We start from the raw sequence: 16,407 nt of genomic DNA on the forward strand, positions 1-16,407 counted from the left end.
CCCGTCTCATGCAAGTTGCAACCTCTCTTTCTCGAGATCAATCTCTTCACATTTTTTATCCTTCTAGAGTTCCCATTTGATCAACGCCTCTTGCTTCTCCAACTCGATCTTCTCCCTCTCAATTTCAAGCCTCCTCTCTGCCCTCATCCGGTCCTCGTCCATCCTCTCTTTTTGCGCATCCAACATGAGCTTGTACCTCTCCTCTTTTTTTTCTCCCTTGTCAAAAAATTGTCCATCCATGTGGACGACACTTTAGTAGTTGTGGCGTCACTGGAGATCCTTGCCTTCTCCCACTTATTTCCCATGACTTTTCGGTTATCCTTTGGCACGATAGCTCTTCCATTGGTGTGGACAACCTTGCCGTCCTCATCGTCCAACCCAATGGATTGCTAGGAGACCGATCCATCATTCCTCTTCTTGCAGGTTTTGAGATTGGCCACAACTTGTGCCTACTTTGGTTTGCCATTCAATAAGAGCCAAAAATGGCCAAAAGCAAATGGCTTCTTCTTGACCCCGTGATACAAAGTGACCACCACCGCCGTCTAGCATATGAGCATAAGAAACATACATACGAGCACAAGAAGCATATTGAAATGACAATAAGATGAGGCAATTGAGGTGACATGAGTTGCCACTCCCATTGCACTTTGAGTCTGTTTGTTCACTTGTGAGTAGTTGCTCACATACTTCTTCACTTCTCCTTGAATGACCCCCATTGATGTTAGAGAGATGCCACACTGCGGGTGGCCACAATAGGATGCGGCTACACATACTCCTTTTGTTCAAGATAGTGCTTCCAAATCTTCTCCCAATACGTGTTCCCCTTTTCTTGGTGCTACTTATTTGATATTGTCGGCATTCTGGGAACAGGGGTACCCAGACTTGCATGCCTGTGGCCCAGGGCTGGCCCACTTCATCGACCAAACACAACCAGGCCCGGTACAACTCAGGGCAAGGACCTCGCGAGGGCCCGAGCCTCGTGAGGAGGAGGAGCACCAAGGCCCGCAGGGGGCCTCCTCAGGACCCCTCCAAAGCGGCGGAGATTCCGAGGCAAGACCCGGCCTCAGGAGTCAAGGATGACGCGGGGAAAGGACACGCGAGCAGCGGATTGCAGGAAGGTGCAGTTTCCCTTTCGACCAAAGGAGGGAAGGACGTACGCGGCTTCCCAAGGCATCTTCCAAATGTTTCCTTTCTGGTGTAACAAGGCCATCGCCGCCCGCCAGCAGGACAGATGTAATCCCTGGACCCGTCCGTGCAGCGCTGGCAGCCACTTTGCAAGCGAAGACCACCTTTGGACAGGGAGAGCATGTTCCCTTGTTCCCCTTCAAAATTGGTTGTTGTGGGATCCCTTCCCGCCCTTGCGATAAGGAAAGAGGACCCGCGTCGCCGCTATATATAGAGGATAGGTTACTTCGTAGAGGGGGACACCCAACCGATTCATCCATTTGCCCACCAACACCACCCAAAGGCCACCCAGCCTCCGGAGGCCCTCGAACACTGTACTAGTTCCTCCACCAACCTCCGTGAGAGGCAATCCACCAAAGCAGGAGTATGGTATTACGCTTCTCAGCGGCCCGAACCTAGGTAAACTGACGTGTTCTGTGTCTTCCTCACCTTCGAGTGAGTTCTCTGCCATCCCGAGCGAGTAGCGAGTTAGGTGAGGCGAGCCCGCGAGAGATCTTCGTACACGCCCCTGAGTTCGAATCTTTAGGGTTTTGCAGAGCCCGAAATCCGACTTTTGGCGCGCCAGGTAGGGGGCGTGTCAAGGTCTCCTCCAAGCTCCGCCTTCACCAAGCTTCGCCACTCCGATGGCTGATGCTCGTCGGGCTCGCGCCGAGCGCCGCACCACCCGCGTTGCTCAGACGGCGCCCACGGTCCCCGCCGGCGCGCGGCGGTCACCGTCGCCCATGGTGAACGCCACCACGGGCCCCGATGCTCAAGAACAACAAGGTTCCTCCCAGCCGGCTACCGAGCAACCCGACGGCCGCACCGCCTATCCGTCGCTCGTCTGGGCTTCCGGGTCGGCCTCGCCCGCCCGGCCGGAGATGCCACATGGACAGCGCGCGCTTTCCATGGCCGTCGAGCTGCTCCGCTACCGACCCGCCCCTGACCGCCACAACGATGGTTCCAGCGCATCGAGGAGCTCCTCGCTGCTGCCGGTGATCCCGCGTTGCTCTCCTACTCGTTTCAACCCCAACTGTCCCTGGCGAACGACGAGGAGAAAGACACGCCACCCCCACCTCCGCAGCGTGGCGCGCGCCCCGAGCCCAGGTAGGAAGCGTGTCCCCGCGACCAGCCTCCCGAACCCAGGGCGAGGCCAGGAGATGAAGCAAGCTGTCAGGTGGTTCCTCGATTACGCACCGACACGCACACGCTCCCGGTGTTGAAAATCCCGCGCCACGAGCGTGCCCCGATTGGAGCAACAAGAGCAGGTCACCCCCGCGAGCGCTGCACCCGTCGGGCCGGTGGGGAGCCTTGCCATCGCCCCTGAGCTCTACCCAATTGAGTGGCCCTGCAAGTTCATGCCCGACTTACCCCCACGCTACGACGGCACCCTGGACCCGGCCGAGTTCGTGCAACTCTACACGCTGAGTATCAGGGCGGCAGGAGGGGCGACAAGGTCATGGCGCGCAGGTTCCCCATAGCGCTCGAGGGTGGCGCGCTCTCTTGGCTCCTCAACCTCTCAAGGGCATCCATCTCCTCCTGGGATGATCTACGCAAACTCTTCATTGCCAACTTCTAGGGCACCCGCGACCGCGCTCCCAGCATGAACGACCTACGGCGTATCAAGCAGCAGGAGGGTGAGACCCTGCACAAGTTCATACAGCGCGTCACGACCATGCGCCTCAAGATCCCCAAGGCGTCGGACGAGGCCGTCATCTCGGCCTTCTCCGACGGTGTCACCGACCTCAAGATGAAGGAGGACCTCGCCATGAGTGACAAAATGAGCACTGCACTGGAGATGTTCAACCTGGCAAACAAGTGCGTCAGGGCTGAAGAAGGTCGTTTGTCGCTCCTCAGGCCTCAGGCGGCGGAACCAGAAGAGAAGAATACCAAGGCCAAGGAGACGAAGCGCAAGGCTCCGGCGGTGCTCGCAGCCGAGCCTGAGGAGAAGTACGGCCGAGGGCGAGAGCGTCTGTGAGGGGGGTGTTGGTGAACGTCGCATGGGAAACAAAAAATTTCCTACGCGCACGAAGACCTATCATGGTGATGTCCATCTACGAGAGGGGATGAGTGATCTACGTACCCTTGTAGATCGTACAGCAGAAGCGTTAGTGAACGCGGTTGATGTAGTGGAACGTCCTCACGTCCCTCGATCCGCCCCGCGAACAATCCCGCGATCAGTCCCACGATCTAGTACCGAACGGACGGCACCTCCGCGTTCAGCACACGTACAGCTCGACAATGATCTCGGCCTTCTTGATCCAGCAAGAGAGACGGAGAGGTAGAAGAGTTCTCCGGCAGCGTGACGGCGCTCCGGAGGTTGGTGATGACCTTGTCTCAGCAGGGCTCCGCCCGAGCTCCGCAGAAACGCGATCTAGAGGAAAAACCGTGGAGGTATGTGGTCGGGCTGCCGTGGAAAAGGTCGTCTCAAATCAGCCCCAATACCTCCGTATATATAGGTGGGAGGGAGGGGACCTTGCCTTGGGGCTCAAGGAGCCCCAAGGGGGTCGACCGAGTCCAAGGGGGGAAGGCTCCCCCCCCCCAAACCGAGTTGGACTTGGTTTGGTGGGTGGGAGTCCTTCCCTTCCTTCCGACCTCCTTTTTTTTTCTTTCTCTTTGATTTTCCTTTGTATGGCGCATAGGGCCCTTTCGGGCTGTCCCACCAGCCCACTAAGGGCTGGTGCGCCACCCTTATGGCCTATGGGCTTCTCCGGGGTGGGTTGCCCCCCCGGTGAACTCCCGGAACCCATTCGTCATTCCCGGTACATTCCCGGTAACTCCGAAAACCTTCCGGTAATCAAATGAGGTCATCCTATATATCAATCTTCGTTTCCGGACCATTCCGGAAACCCTCGTGACGTCCGTGATCTCATCCGGGACTCCGAACAACATTCGGTAACCAACCATATAACTCAAATACGCATAAAACAATGTCGAACCTTAAGTGTGCAGACCCTGCGGGTTCGAGAACTATGTAGACATGACCCGAGAGACTCCTCGGTCAATATCCAACAGCGGGACCTGGATGCCCGTATTGGATCCTACATATTCTACGAAGATCTTTATCGTTTGAACCTCAGTGCCAAGGATTCATATAATCCCGTATGTCATTCCCTTTGTCCTTCGGTATGTTACTTACCTGAGATTCGATCGTCAGTATCCGTATACCTATTTCAATCTCGTTTACCGGCAAGTCTCTCTACTCGTTCCGTAATACAAGATCCCGCAACTTACACTAAGTTACATTGCTTGCAAGGCTTGTGTGTGATGTTGTATTACCGAGAGGGCCCCGAGATACCTCTCCGTCACACGGAGTGACAAATCCCAGTCTTGATCCATACTAAATCAACTAACACCTTCGGAGATACCTGTAGAGCATCTTTATAGTCACCCAGTTACGTTGCGACGTTTGATACACACAAAGCATTCCTCCGGTGTCAGTGAGTTATATGATCTCATGGTCATAGGAATAAATACTTGACACGCAGAAAACAGTAGCAACAAAATGACACGATCAACATGCTACGTCTATTAGTTTGGGTCTAGTCCATCACGCGATTCTCCTAATGACGTGATCGAGTTATCAAGCAACAACACCTTGTTCATAATCAGAAGACACTAACTATCTTTGATCAACTGGCTAGCCAACTAGAGGCTTGCTAGGGACGGTGTTTTGTCTATGTATCCACACATGTAAATGAGTCTTCATTCAATACAATTATAGCATGGATAATAAACGATTATCTTGATACAGGAATTATAATAATAACTATATTTATTATTGCCTTTAGGGCATAATTCCAACAGGGGGCAACTTGCACTAGAGTCAATAATCTTGCCCTCACATCATCATGTGAATTACATTGTAATAAATCTAACACCCATACAGTTCTGGTGTTGATCATGCTTTGGCCGTGGAAGAAGTTTAGTCAGCGGGTCTGCTACATTCAGATCCGTGTGCACTTTGCATATATTTACGTCCTCTCCTTCGACGTAGTCGCGGATGAGGTTGAAGCGTCGTTTGATCTGTCTGGTCTTCTTGTGAAACCGTGGTTCCTTTGCTAAGGCAATGGCACCCGTGTTGTCACAGAAGAAGGTTATTGGATTCAGTGCGCTTGGCACCACTCCAAGATCCGTCATGAACTGTTTCATCCAGACACCCTCCTTAGCCGCCTCCGAGGCAGCCATGTACTCCGCTTCACATGTAGAATCTGCTACGACGCTTTGCTTGGAACTGCACCAGCTTACCGCACCCCCATTAAGAATAAATACGTATCCGGTTTGCGACTTAGAGTCGTCCGGATCTGTGTCAATGCTTGCATCGATGTAACCTTTTACGGCGAGCTCTTCGTCACCTCCATACACAAGAAACATCTCCTTAGTCCTTTTCAGGTACTTCAGGATGTTCTTGACCGCTGTCCAGTGATCCACTCCTGGATTACTCTGGAACCTACCTGCCATACTTATGGCCAGGCTAACATCCGGTCTAGTGCACAGCATTGCATACATGATAGAACCTATGGCTGAAGCATAGGGGACGGAGCGCATATGCTCTCTATCTTCATCACTTGCTGGGTACTGAGTCTTACTCAATCTCGTACCTTGTAAAACTGGCAAGAACTCTTTCTTGGACTGTTCCATTTTGAACCTCTTCAAAACTTTATCAAGGTATGTGCTTTGTGAAAGTCCTATCAGGCGTTTTGAATGTGTTGGGGAACGTCGCATGGGAAACAAAAAATTTCCTACGCGCACGAAGACCTATCATGGTGATGTCCATCTACGAGAGGGGATGAGTGATCTACGTACCCTTGTAGATCGTATAGCAGAAGCGTTAGTGAACGCGGTTGATGTAGTGGAACGTCCTCACGTCCCTCGATCCGCCCCGCGAACAATCCCGCGATCAGTCCCACGATCTAGTACCGAACGGACGGCACCTCCGCGTTCAGCACACGTACAGCTCGACGATGATCTCGGCCTTCTTGATCCAGCAAGAGAGACGGAGAGGTAGAAGAGTTCTCCGGCAGCGTGACGGCGCTCCGGAGGTTGGTGATGACCTTGTCTCAGTAGGGCTCCGCCCGAGCTCCGCAGAAACGCGATCTAGAGGAAAAACCGTGGAGGTATGTGGTCAGGCTGCCGTCGAAAAGTCGTCTCAAATCAGCCCTAAAACCTCCGTATATATAGGTGGGAGGGAGGGGAGGAGGCAGCCTCAAAACCTAAAGGTTTGGCCGAAATTGGAGGTGGAGGAGTCCTACTCCAATCCTACTTGGAGTAGGATTCCACCTTCCCACTTGGAAACTCTTTCCACCTTGTGTTTTTTCCTTCTCAAACCTTATGGGCCTTAGTGGGAACTTATTCCAGCCCACTAGGGGCTGGTTTATCTCTTTCCATAGCCCATGAGACCCCTTGGGGCGTGACACCCCTCCCGATGGTCCCCGGCACCCCTCCCGGCACTCCCGGTACACTACCGATGAGCCCGAAACTTTTCCGGTAATGCACGAAAACCTTCCGGTAACCAAATGAGGTTATCGTATATATCAATCTTCATTTCCGGACCATTCCGGAAACCCTCGTGACGTCCGTGATCTCATCCGGGACTCCGAACAACATTCGCTAACCAACCATATAACTCAAATACGCATAAAACAACATCGAACCTTAAGTGTGCAGACCCTGCGGGTTCGAGAACTATGTAGACATGACCCGAGAGACTCCTCGGTCAATATCCAATAGCGGGACCTGGATGCCCATATTGGATCCTACATATTCTACGAAGATCTTATCGTTTGAACCTCAGTGCCAAGGATTCATATAATCCTGTATGTCATTCCCTTTGTCCTTCGGTATGTTACTTGCCCGAGATTCGATCGTTAGTATCCGCATACCTATTTCAATCTCGTTTACCGGCAAGTCTCTTTACTCGTTTCGTAATACAAGATCCCGCAACTTACATTAAGTTACATTGCTTGCAAGGCTTGTGTGCGATGTTGTATTACCGAGTGGGCCCTGAGATACCTCTCCGTTACACGGAGTGACAAATCCCAGTCTCGATCTATACTAACTCAACGAACACCTTCGGAGATACCTGTAGAGCATCTTTATAGTCACCCAGTTACGTTGCAACGTTTGATACACACAAAGCATTCCTCCGGTGTCCGTGAGTTATATGATCTCATGGTCATAGGAACAAATACTTGAATCGCAGAAAACAGTAGCAACAAAATGACACGATCAACATGCTACGTCTATTAGTTTGGGTCTAGTCCATCACATGATTCTCCTAATGATGTGATCCCGTTATCAAGTGACAACACTTGCCTATGGCCAGGAAACCTTGACCATCTTTGATCAACGAGCTAGTCAACTAGAGGCTTACTAGGGACAGTGTTTTGTCTATGTATCCACACAAGTATTGTGTTTCCAATCAATACAATTATAGCATGGATAATAAACGATTATCATGAACTAAGAAATATAATAATAACTAATTTATTATTGCCTCTAGGGCATATTTCCAACAGTCTCCCACTTGCACTAGAGTCAATAATTTAGTTCACATCACCATGTGATTCCAACGAATCCAACACCCATATAGTTATGGGGTCTGATCACGTCTTGCTCGTGAGAGAGGTTTTAGTCAACGGTTCTGAAACTTTCAGATTCATGCGTTCTTTACAAATCTTTATGTCATCTTATAGATGCTGCTACTACGTGCTATTCGGAAATGCTCCAAATATCTACTCTACTATACGAATCCGTTTCACTACTCATAGTTATCCGGATTAGTGTCAAAGCTTGCATTGACGTAACCCTTTACGACAAACTGTTTAACCACCTCCATAATCGAGAAAAAATCCTTAGTCCATTAGTTACTAAGGATAAATTTCGACCGCTGCTAGTGATTCAATCATGGATCACTCTCTGTACCTCTCAACATACTTTGAGTCAAGGCACACTTCAGGTGCGGTACACAGCATGGCATACTTTAGATTCTACGGCTAAGGCATAGAAGACGACCTTCGTCTATTCTCTTTATTCTGCCGTGGTCGGGTTTTGAGTCTTACTCAAATTCACACCTCACAACGCAACCAAGAACTCCTTCTTTGCTGGTCTATTTTGAACTCTTTCAAAAACTTGTCAAGGCATGCATCTTGTTGAAACTTCTATTAAGCGCTTTCGATCTATCTCCATAGATCTTTGATGCTCAACGTTCAAGTAGCGTAATCCAGGTATTCCTTTGAAAACTTCTTTCAAACAACCTTGTATGCTTTACAGAAATTCTACATTACTTCTGATCCACAATATGTCAACCACATATACCTATCAGAAATTCTATAGTGCTCCCACTCACTTCTTTGGAAATACAAGTTTCTCATAAACCTTGTACAAACCCAAAATCTTTGATCATCTCATCAAAGTGTATATTCCAACTCCGAGATGCTTGCACCAGTCCATTGAAGGATCGCTGGAGCTTGCATACTTGCTAGTATCTTTAGGATCGACAAAACCTCCTGGTTGTATCACATACAATGTTTTCTCAAGGAAACCATCGAGGAAACAATGTTTTGACATCCTATGTGCAATATTTCATAAATAATGCAACAACTACTAACATAATTCTAACAGACCTTTAGCATCGCTATGAATGAGAAAGTCTCATCATAGTCAACTGTTTGATCTTGTCGGAAACATCTTTGCGACAAGTCGAGCTTTTCTTAATAGTGACTTATCACCATCATCGTCTATCTTCCTTTTAAAGATCCATCGTTACTCAATAGTCCTATGACCATCAAGTAGTTCTTCCAAAGTCTACACTTTGTTTTCATACATGGATCCTCTCTCGGATTTCATGGCCTCCAGCCATTTGTCGGAATCCGGGCCCACCATTGCTTTCTTCATAACTCGTAGGTTCACTGTTGCTCAACAACATGACCTCCAAGACAGGGTTACCGTACCACTCTGCAGTAGTACGCGACCTTGTCAACCTACGAGGTTTGTAGTAACTTGATCCGATGCTCGATGATCACCATCATCAGCTTTCACTTCAATTGGTGTAGGCGCCACAGGAACAACTTCCTGCGCCCTGCTACACACTGGTCGAAGTGATGGTTCAATAACCTCATCAAGTTCTACCACCCTCCCACTCAATTCTTTCGAGAGAAACCTTTCCTTGAGAAAGGATCCGTTTCTAGAAATAAACACTTTGCTTTCGGATCTGAGATAGGAGATGTACCCAACTGTTTTGGATATCCTATGAAGATGCATTTATTCGCTTTGGGTTCGAGCTTATCAGCTGAAACTTTTTCACATAAGTGTCGAAACCCCAAACTTTCAAGAAACGACAGTTTAGATTTCTCTAAACCTCAGTCTATAATGTGTCATCTCAACGGAAATACGTGGTGCCCTATTTAAAGTGAATGCGGTTGTCTCTAATGCTTAACCCATAAACGATAGTGGTAATTAGATAAGAGACATCATAGCATGCACCATACCAAATAGTGTGTGGCTATGACGTTCAGACACATCATCACACTATGATGTTCTAGGTGGCATGAACTGCGAAACAATTTCCACATTGTCTTAACTGCGTACCAAAACTCGTAACTCAGATATTCATTTCTATGATCATATCATAGACAGTTTATCCTCTTGTTACGACAAACTTCACTCCGAAACAGAATTGAACTTTTCAATATTTCAGACTTGTGATTCATTAAGCAAATACTCTAGTATATATTCAAATCATCATTGAAGCAAGAACATAATGATATCCACTGCGTGCCTCAGCACCGATTGGACTGCATACATCAAAATGTATCACTTCCAACAAGTTACTATCTTATTTCATCTCAATGAAAACAAGGCCTTGCTCATGTGGTATGATTTGCATGTCACCAGTGATTCAAAATCAAGTGAGTATAAAGATCCATCAGCATGGAGCCTCTTTATGCAATTTATACCAACATGACTCAAGCGGCAGTGCCACAAGTAAGTGGTACTATCATCATTACCTCGTATCTTTTGGCACCAATATCATGAACATGTGTAACACTACGATCGAGATTCAATAAACCATTGAAGGTGATTATTCAAGAAAATAGAGTAACCATTATTCTCTTTAAATGAATAATCGTATTGCAATAAACACGATCCAATCATGTTCATGCTTAACGCAAGCACCAAATAACAATTATTTAGGTTTAACACCAATCCCGATGGTAGAGGGAGCGTGCGACGTTTGATCATATCAACCTTGGAAACACTTCCAACACGTATCGTCACCTCGCCTTTAGCTAGTCTCCGTTTATGCCGTAGCTTTCATTTCGTGTTACTAATCACTTAGCATCCGAACCGGTATCCAATACCCTCATGCTACTAGGAGTACTAGTAAAGTACACATCAACATCATGTATATCAAATATACTTCTTTCGACTTTTGCCAGCCTTCTTATCTACCAAGTATCTAGAGTTGCTCCGCCTCAGTGTCTGTTCCCCTCATTACAGAAGCACTTAGTCTCGGGTTTGGGTTTAATCTTGGGTCTCTTCATTAGTGCAGCAACTGTTTTGCCGTTTCACGAAGTATCCCTTCTAGCCCTTGCCTTTCTTGAAACTTAGTGGTTTTACAAACCATCAACTATTGATGCTCCTTCTTGATTTCTATTTTCGCAGTGTCAAACATCGTGAATCGCTCAAGGATCATTGTATCTATCCTTGATATGTTATAGTTCATCACAAAGCTCTCATAGCTTGGTGGCAGTGACTTTGGAGAACCATCACTATCTCATCTGGAAGATTAACTCCCACTTGATTCAAGTGATTGTCGTACTCAGACAATCTGAGCACACGCTCAACGATTGAGCTTTTCTCCTTTACTTTGTGGACAAAGAATCTTGTCGAAGGTCTCGTACCTCTCAACAAGGGCACGAGCATGAAATCACAATTTCATCTCTTTAGAACATCACTTATGTTCCGTGACGTTTCAAAACGTCTTCGGTGCCTTGCTTCTAAGCCATTAAGTATTTTGCACTGAACTATCGTGTAGTCATCAGAAACGTGTATGTCGGATGTTCACAGCATCCACAGACGACGCTCGAGGTGCAGCACACTGAGTGGTGCATTAAGGACATAAGCCTTCTACGCAGCAATGAGGACAATCCTCTTCAAAGTTTGCTACTATCAACTTTCAACTAAATTTTCTCTAGGAACATATAAAAATAGTAGAGCTATAGCGCAAGCTACATCGTAATTCGCAAAGACCATTAGACTATGTTCATGACAATTAGTTCAATTAATCATATTACTTAAGAAATACCACTCAAAAAGTACATCTCGCTAGTCATTTGAGTGGTACATGATCCAAATCCACTATCTCAAGTCCGATCATCACGTGAGTCGAGAATAGTTTCAGTGGTAAGCATCTCTATGCTAATCAGATCAACAATACGATTCATGCTCGACCTTTTGGTCTCATGTGTTCCGAGGCCATGTCTGCACATGCTAGGCTCGTCAAGCTTAACCCGAGTGTTCTGCGTGTGCAACTGTTTTGCACCCGTTGTATGTGAACGTTGAGTCTATCACACCCGATCATCACGTGGTGTCTCGAAACGAAGAACTGTCGCAACGGTGCACAGTCGGGGAGAACACAATTTCGTCTTGAAATTTTAGTGAGAGATCACCTCATAATGCTACCGTCGTTCTAAGCAAGATAAGGTGCAAAAAGGATTAACATCAAATGCAATTCATAAGTGACATGATATGGCCATCATCATGTGCTTCTTGATCTCCATCACCAAAGCACCGGCACGATCTTCTTGTCACCAGCGTCACACCATGATCTCCATCATCATGATCTCCATCAACGTGTCGCCATCGGGGTTGTCGTGCTACTCATGCTATTACTACTAAAGCTACATCCTAGCAATATAGTAAACGCATCTGCAAGCACAAACGTTAGTTTAAAGACAACCCTATGGCTCCTGCCGGTTGCCGTACCATCGATGTGCAAGTCGATATTATCTATTACAACATGATCATCTCATACATCCAATATATCACATCACATCGTTGGCCATATCACATCACAAGCATACCCTGCAAAAACAAGTTAGACGTCCTCTAATTTTGTTGTTGCATGTTTTACGTGGTGACCATGGGTATCTAGTAGGATCGCATCTTACTTACGCAAACACCACAACGGAGATATATGAGTTGCTATTTAACCTCATCCAAGGACCTCCTCGGTCAAATCCGATTCAACTAAAGTTGGAGAAACCGACACTTGCCAGTCATCTTTGAGCAACGGGGTTACTCGTAGCGATGAAACCAGTCTCTCGTAAGCGTATGAGTAATGTCGGTCCAAGCCGATTCAATCCAACAATACCGCGGAATCAAGAAAAGACTAAGGAGGGTAGCAAAACGCACATCACCACCCACAAAAACTTTTGTGTTCTACTCGAGAAGACATCTACGCATGAACCTAGCTCTGATACCACTGTTGGGGAACGTCGCATGGGAAACAAAAATTTTCCTACCCGCACGAAGACCTATCATGGTGATGTCCATCTACGAGAGGGGATGAGTGATCTACGTACCCTTGTAATCGTACAGCAGAAGCGTTAGTGAACGCGGTTGATGTAGTGGAACGTCCTCACGTCCTTCGATCCGCCCCGCAAACAATCCCGCGATCAGTCCCACGATCTAGTACCGAACGGACGGCACCTCCGCGTTCAGCACACGTACAGCTCGACGATGATCTCGGCCTTCTTGATCCAGCAAGAGAGATGGAGAGGTAGAAGAGTTCTCCGGCAGCGTGACGGCGTTCCGGTGGTTGGTGATGACCTTGTCTCAGCAGGGCTCCGCCCGAGCTCCGTAGAAACGCGATCTAGAGGAAAAACCGTGGAGGTATGTGGTCGGGCTGCCGTCGAAAAGTCGTCTCAAATCAGCCCTAAAACCTCCGTATATATAGGTGGGAGGGAGGGGAGGAGGCAGCCTCAAAACCTAAAGGTTTGGCCGAAATTGGAGGTGGAGGAGTCCTACTCCAATCCTACTTGGAGTAGGATTCCACCTTCCCACTTGGAAACTCTTTCCACCTTGTGTTTTTTCCTTCTCAAACCTTATGGGCCTTAGTGGGAACTTATTACAGCCCACTAGGGGCTGGTTTATCTCTTTCCATAGCGCATGAGACCCGTTGGGGCGTGACACCCCTCCCGATGGTCCCCGGCACCCCTCCCGGCACTCCCGGTACACTACCGATGAGCCCGAAACTTTTCCGGTAATGCACGAAAACCTTCCGGTAACCAAATGAGGTCATCCTATATATCAATCTTCGTTTCCGGACCATTCCGGAAACCCTCGTGACGTCCGTGATCTCATCCGGGACTCCGAACAACATTCGGTAACCAACCATATAACTCAAATACGCATAAAACAACATCGAACCTTAAGTGTGCAGACCCTGCGGGTTCGAGAACTATGTAGACATGACCCGAGAGACTCCTCGGTCAATATCCAATAGCGGGACCTGGATGCCCATATTGGATCCTACATATTCTACGAAGATCTTATCGTTTGAACCTCAGTGCCAAGGATTCATATAATCCCGTATGTCATTCCCTTTGTCCTTCGGTATGTTACTTGCCCGAGATTCGATCGTTAGTATCCGCATACCTATTTCAATCTCGTTTACCGGCAAGTCTCTTTACTCGTTTCGTAATACAAGATCCCGCAACTTACATTAAGTTACATTGCTTGCAAGGCTTGTGTGCGATGTTGTATTACCGAGTGGGCCCCGAGATACCTCTTCGTCACACGGAGTGACAAATCCCAGTCTCGATCTATACTAACTCAACGAACACCTTCGGAGATACCTGTAGAGCATGTTTATAGTCACCCAGTTACGTTGCAACGTTTGATACACACAAAGCATTCCTCCGGTGTCCGTGAGTTATATGATCTCATGGTCATAGGAACAAATACTTGACACGCAGAAAACAGTAGCAACAAAATGACACGATCAACATGCTACGTCTATTTGTTTGGGTCTAGTCCATCACATGATTCTCCTAATGATGTGATCCCGTTATCAAGTGACAACACTTGCCTATGGCCAGGAAACCTTGACCATCTTTGATCAACGAGCTAGTCAACTAGAGGCTTACTAGGGACAGTGTTTTGTCTATGTATCCACACAAGTATTGTGTTTCCAATCAATACAATTATAGCATGGATAATAAACGATTATCATGAACTAAGAAATATAATAATAACTAATTTATTATTGCCTCTAGGGCATATTTCCAAGAGAATGATCTTAATGCCTAGAATGTAAGCAGCTTCTCCTAGGTCCTTCAGAGAGAAACTCTTATTCAAGTAATCCTTTATGCTCTCTAAGAACTCCACGTTGTTTCCAATCAGCAATATGTCATCCGCATATAATATTAGAAACGCCACAGAGCTCCCACTCACTTTCTTGTAAATACAAGATTCTCCAACCACTTGTATAAACCCAAATGCTTTGATTACCTCATCAAAGCGTTTGTTCCAACTCCGAGATGCTTGCACCAGTCCATAAATGGATCGCTGGAGCTTGCACACCTTGTTAGCATTTTTAGGATCGACAAAACATTCGGGTTGTATCATATACAACTCTTCCTTAAGGAAACTGTTAAGGAACGCCGTTTTGACATCCATCTGCCAGATCTCATAATCGAAAAATGCAGCTATTGCTAACATGATTCTGACGGACTTAAGCATCGCTATGGGTGAGAATGTCTCATCGTAGTCAACTCCTTGAACTTGTGAAAAACCCTTTGCCACAAGTCGAGCTTTATAAACGGTCACATTGCCGTCAGCGTCCGTCTTCCTCTTAAAGATCCATTTGTTCTGAATAGCCTTGCGGCCCTCAGGTAGTACCTCCAAAGTCCACACTTTGTTCTCATACATGGATCCTATCTCGGATTTCATGGCTTCTAGCCATTTGTTGGAATCTGGGCCCACCATTGCTTCTTCATAATTCGCAGGTTCATTGTTGTCTAACAACATGATTGATAAGACGGGATTACCTTACCACTCTGGAGCAGCACGTGGTCTCGTCGACCTGCGTGGTTCGACAGAAACTTGAACTGGAGTTTCATGATCATCATCATTAACTTCCTCCTCAGCTGGCGTTGCAATGACAGAGGTTTCCCTTTGCCATGCGCCACCATCCAGAGGGATGAGAGGTTCGACAACCTCGTCAAGTTCTATCTTCCTCCGACTCAATTCTCTCGAGAGAAACTCCTTCTCGAGAAAAGCTCCGTTTTTAGCAACAAACACTTTGCCCTCGGATTTGAGATAGAAGGTGTACCCAACTGTCTCTTTTGGGTAACCTATGAAGACGCACTTTTCTGCTTTGGGTTCCAGCTTTTCAGGCTGAAGCTTTTTGACATAAGCATCACATCTCCAAACTTTAAGAAACGACAACTTTGGCCTTTTGCCATACCACGGTTCGTATGGTGTCATCTCAACGGATTTTGATGGTGCCCTATTTAAAGTGAATGCAACTGTTTCTAATGCATAACCCCAAAACGATAACGGCAAATCAGTAAGAGACATCATAGATCGCACCATCTCTAATAGAGTACGATTACGACGTTCGGACACACCATTACGCTGTGGTGTTCTAGGCGGTGTTAACTGTGAAACAATTCCACATTGTCTTAAGTGAGTGCCAAACTCGAAACTCAGATATTCACCCCCACGATCAGACCGTAGGAACTTGATCTTCTTGTTATGATGATTTTCCACTTCACTCTGAAATTGCTTGAACTTTTCAAATGTTTTATACTTGTGCTTCATCAAGTAGACATAACCATATCTACTGAAATCGTCAGTGAAGGTGAGAAAATAACGATATCCGCCGCGTGCCTCCACGCTCATCGGACCACACACATCGGTATGTATGATTTCCAACAAGTCACTTGCACGCTCCATTGTTCCGGAGAATGGAGTCTTAGTCATCTTGCCCATGAGGCATGGTTCGCACGTGTCAAGTGAATCAAAGTCAAGTGACTCCAAAAGTCCATCAGCATGGAGTTTCTTCATGCGCTTTACACCAATATGACCTAAGCGGCAGTGCCACAAAAATATGGCGCTATCCTTGTTAACTCTAATTCTTTTGGTCTCAATGTTATGTATATGCGTATCACTATCAAGATTCAATATGAACAATCCTCTCACATTAGGTGCATGACCATAAAAGATGTTACT

The 16,407-nt window shown here is 47.1% G+C and overlaps 1 pseudogene; it reads left to right on the top strand.

Moving 5' to 3' along the window:
- The first annotated feature begins 757 nt into the window (after positions 1-757).
- LOC123441859 lies at positions 758-1,399 on the top strand (annotated as a pseudogene).
- Positions 1,400-16,407: the final 15,008 nt, after the last annotated feature.

This window comes from Hordeum vulgare, chromosome 3H (assembly GCF_904849725.1).
Source record: "Hordeum vulgare subsp. vulgare chromosome 3H, MorexV3_pseudomolecules_assembly, whole genome shotgun sequence".
Classification (NCBI taxonomy): domain Eukaryota; kingdom Viridiplantae; phylum Streptophyta; class Magnoliopsida; order Poales; family Poaceae; genus Hordeum; species Hordeum vulgare.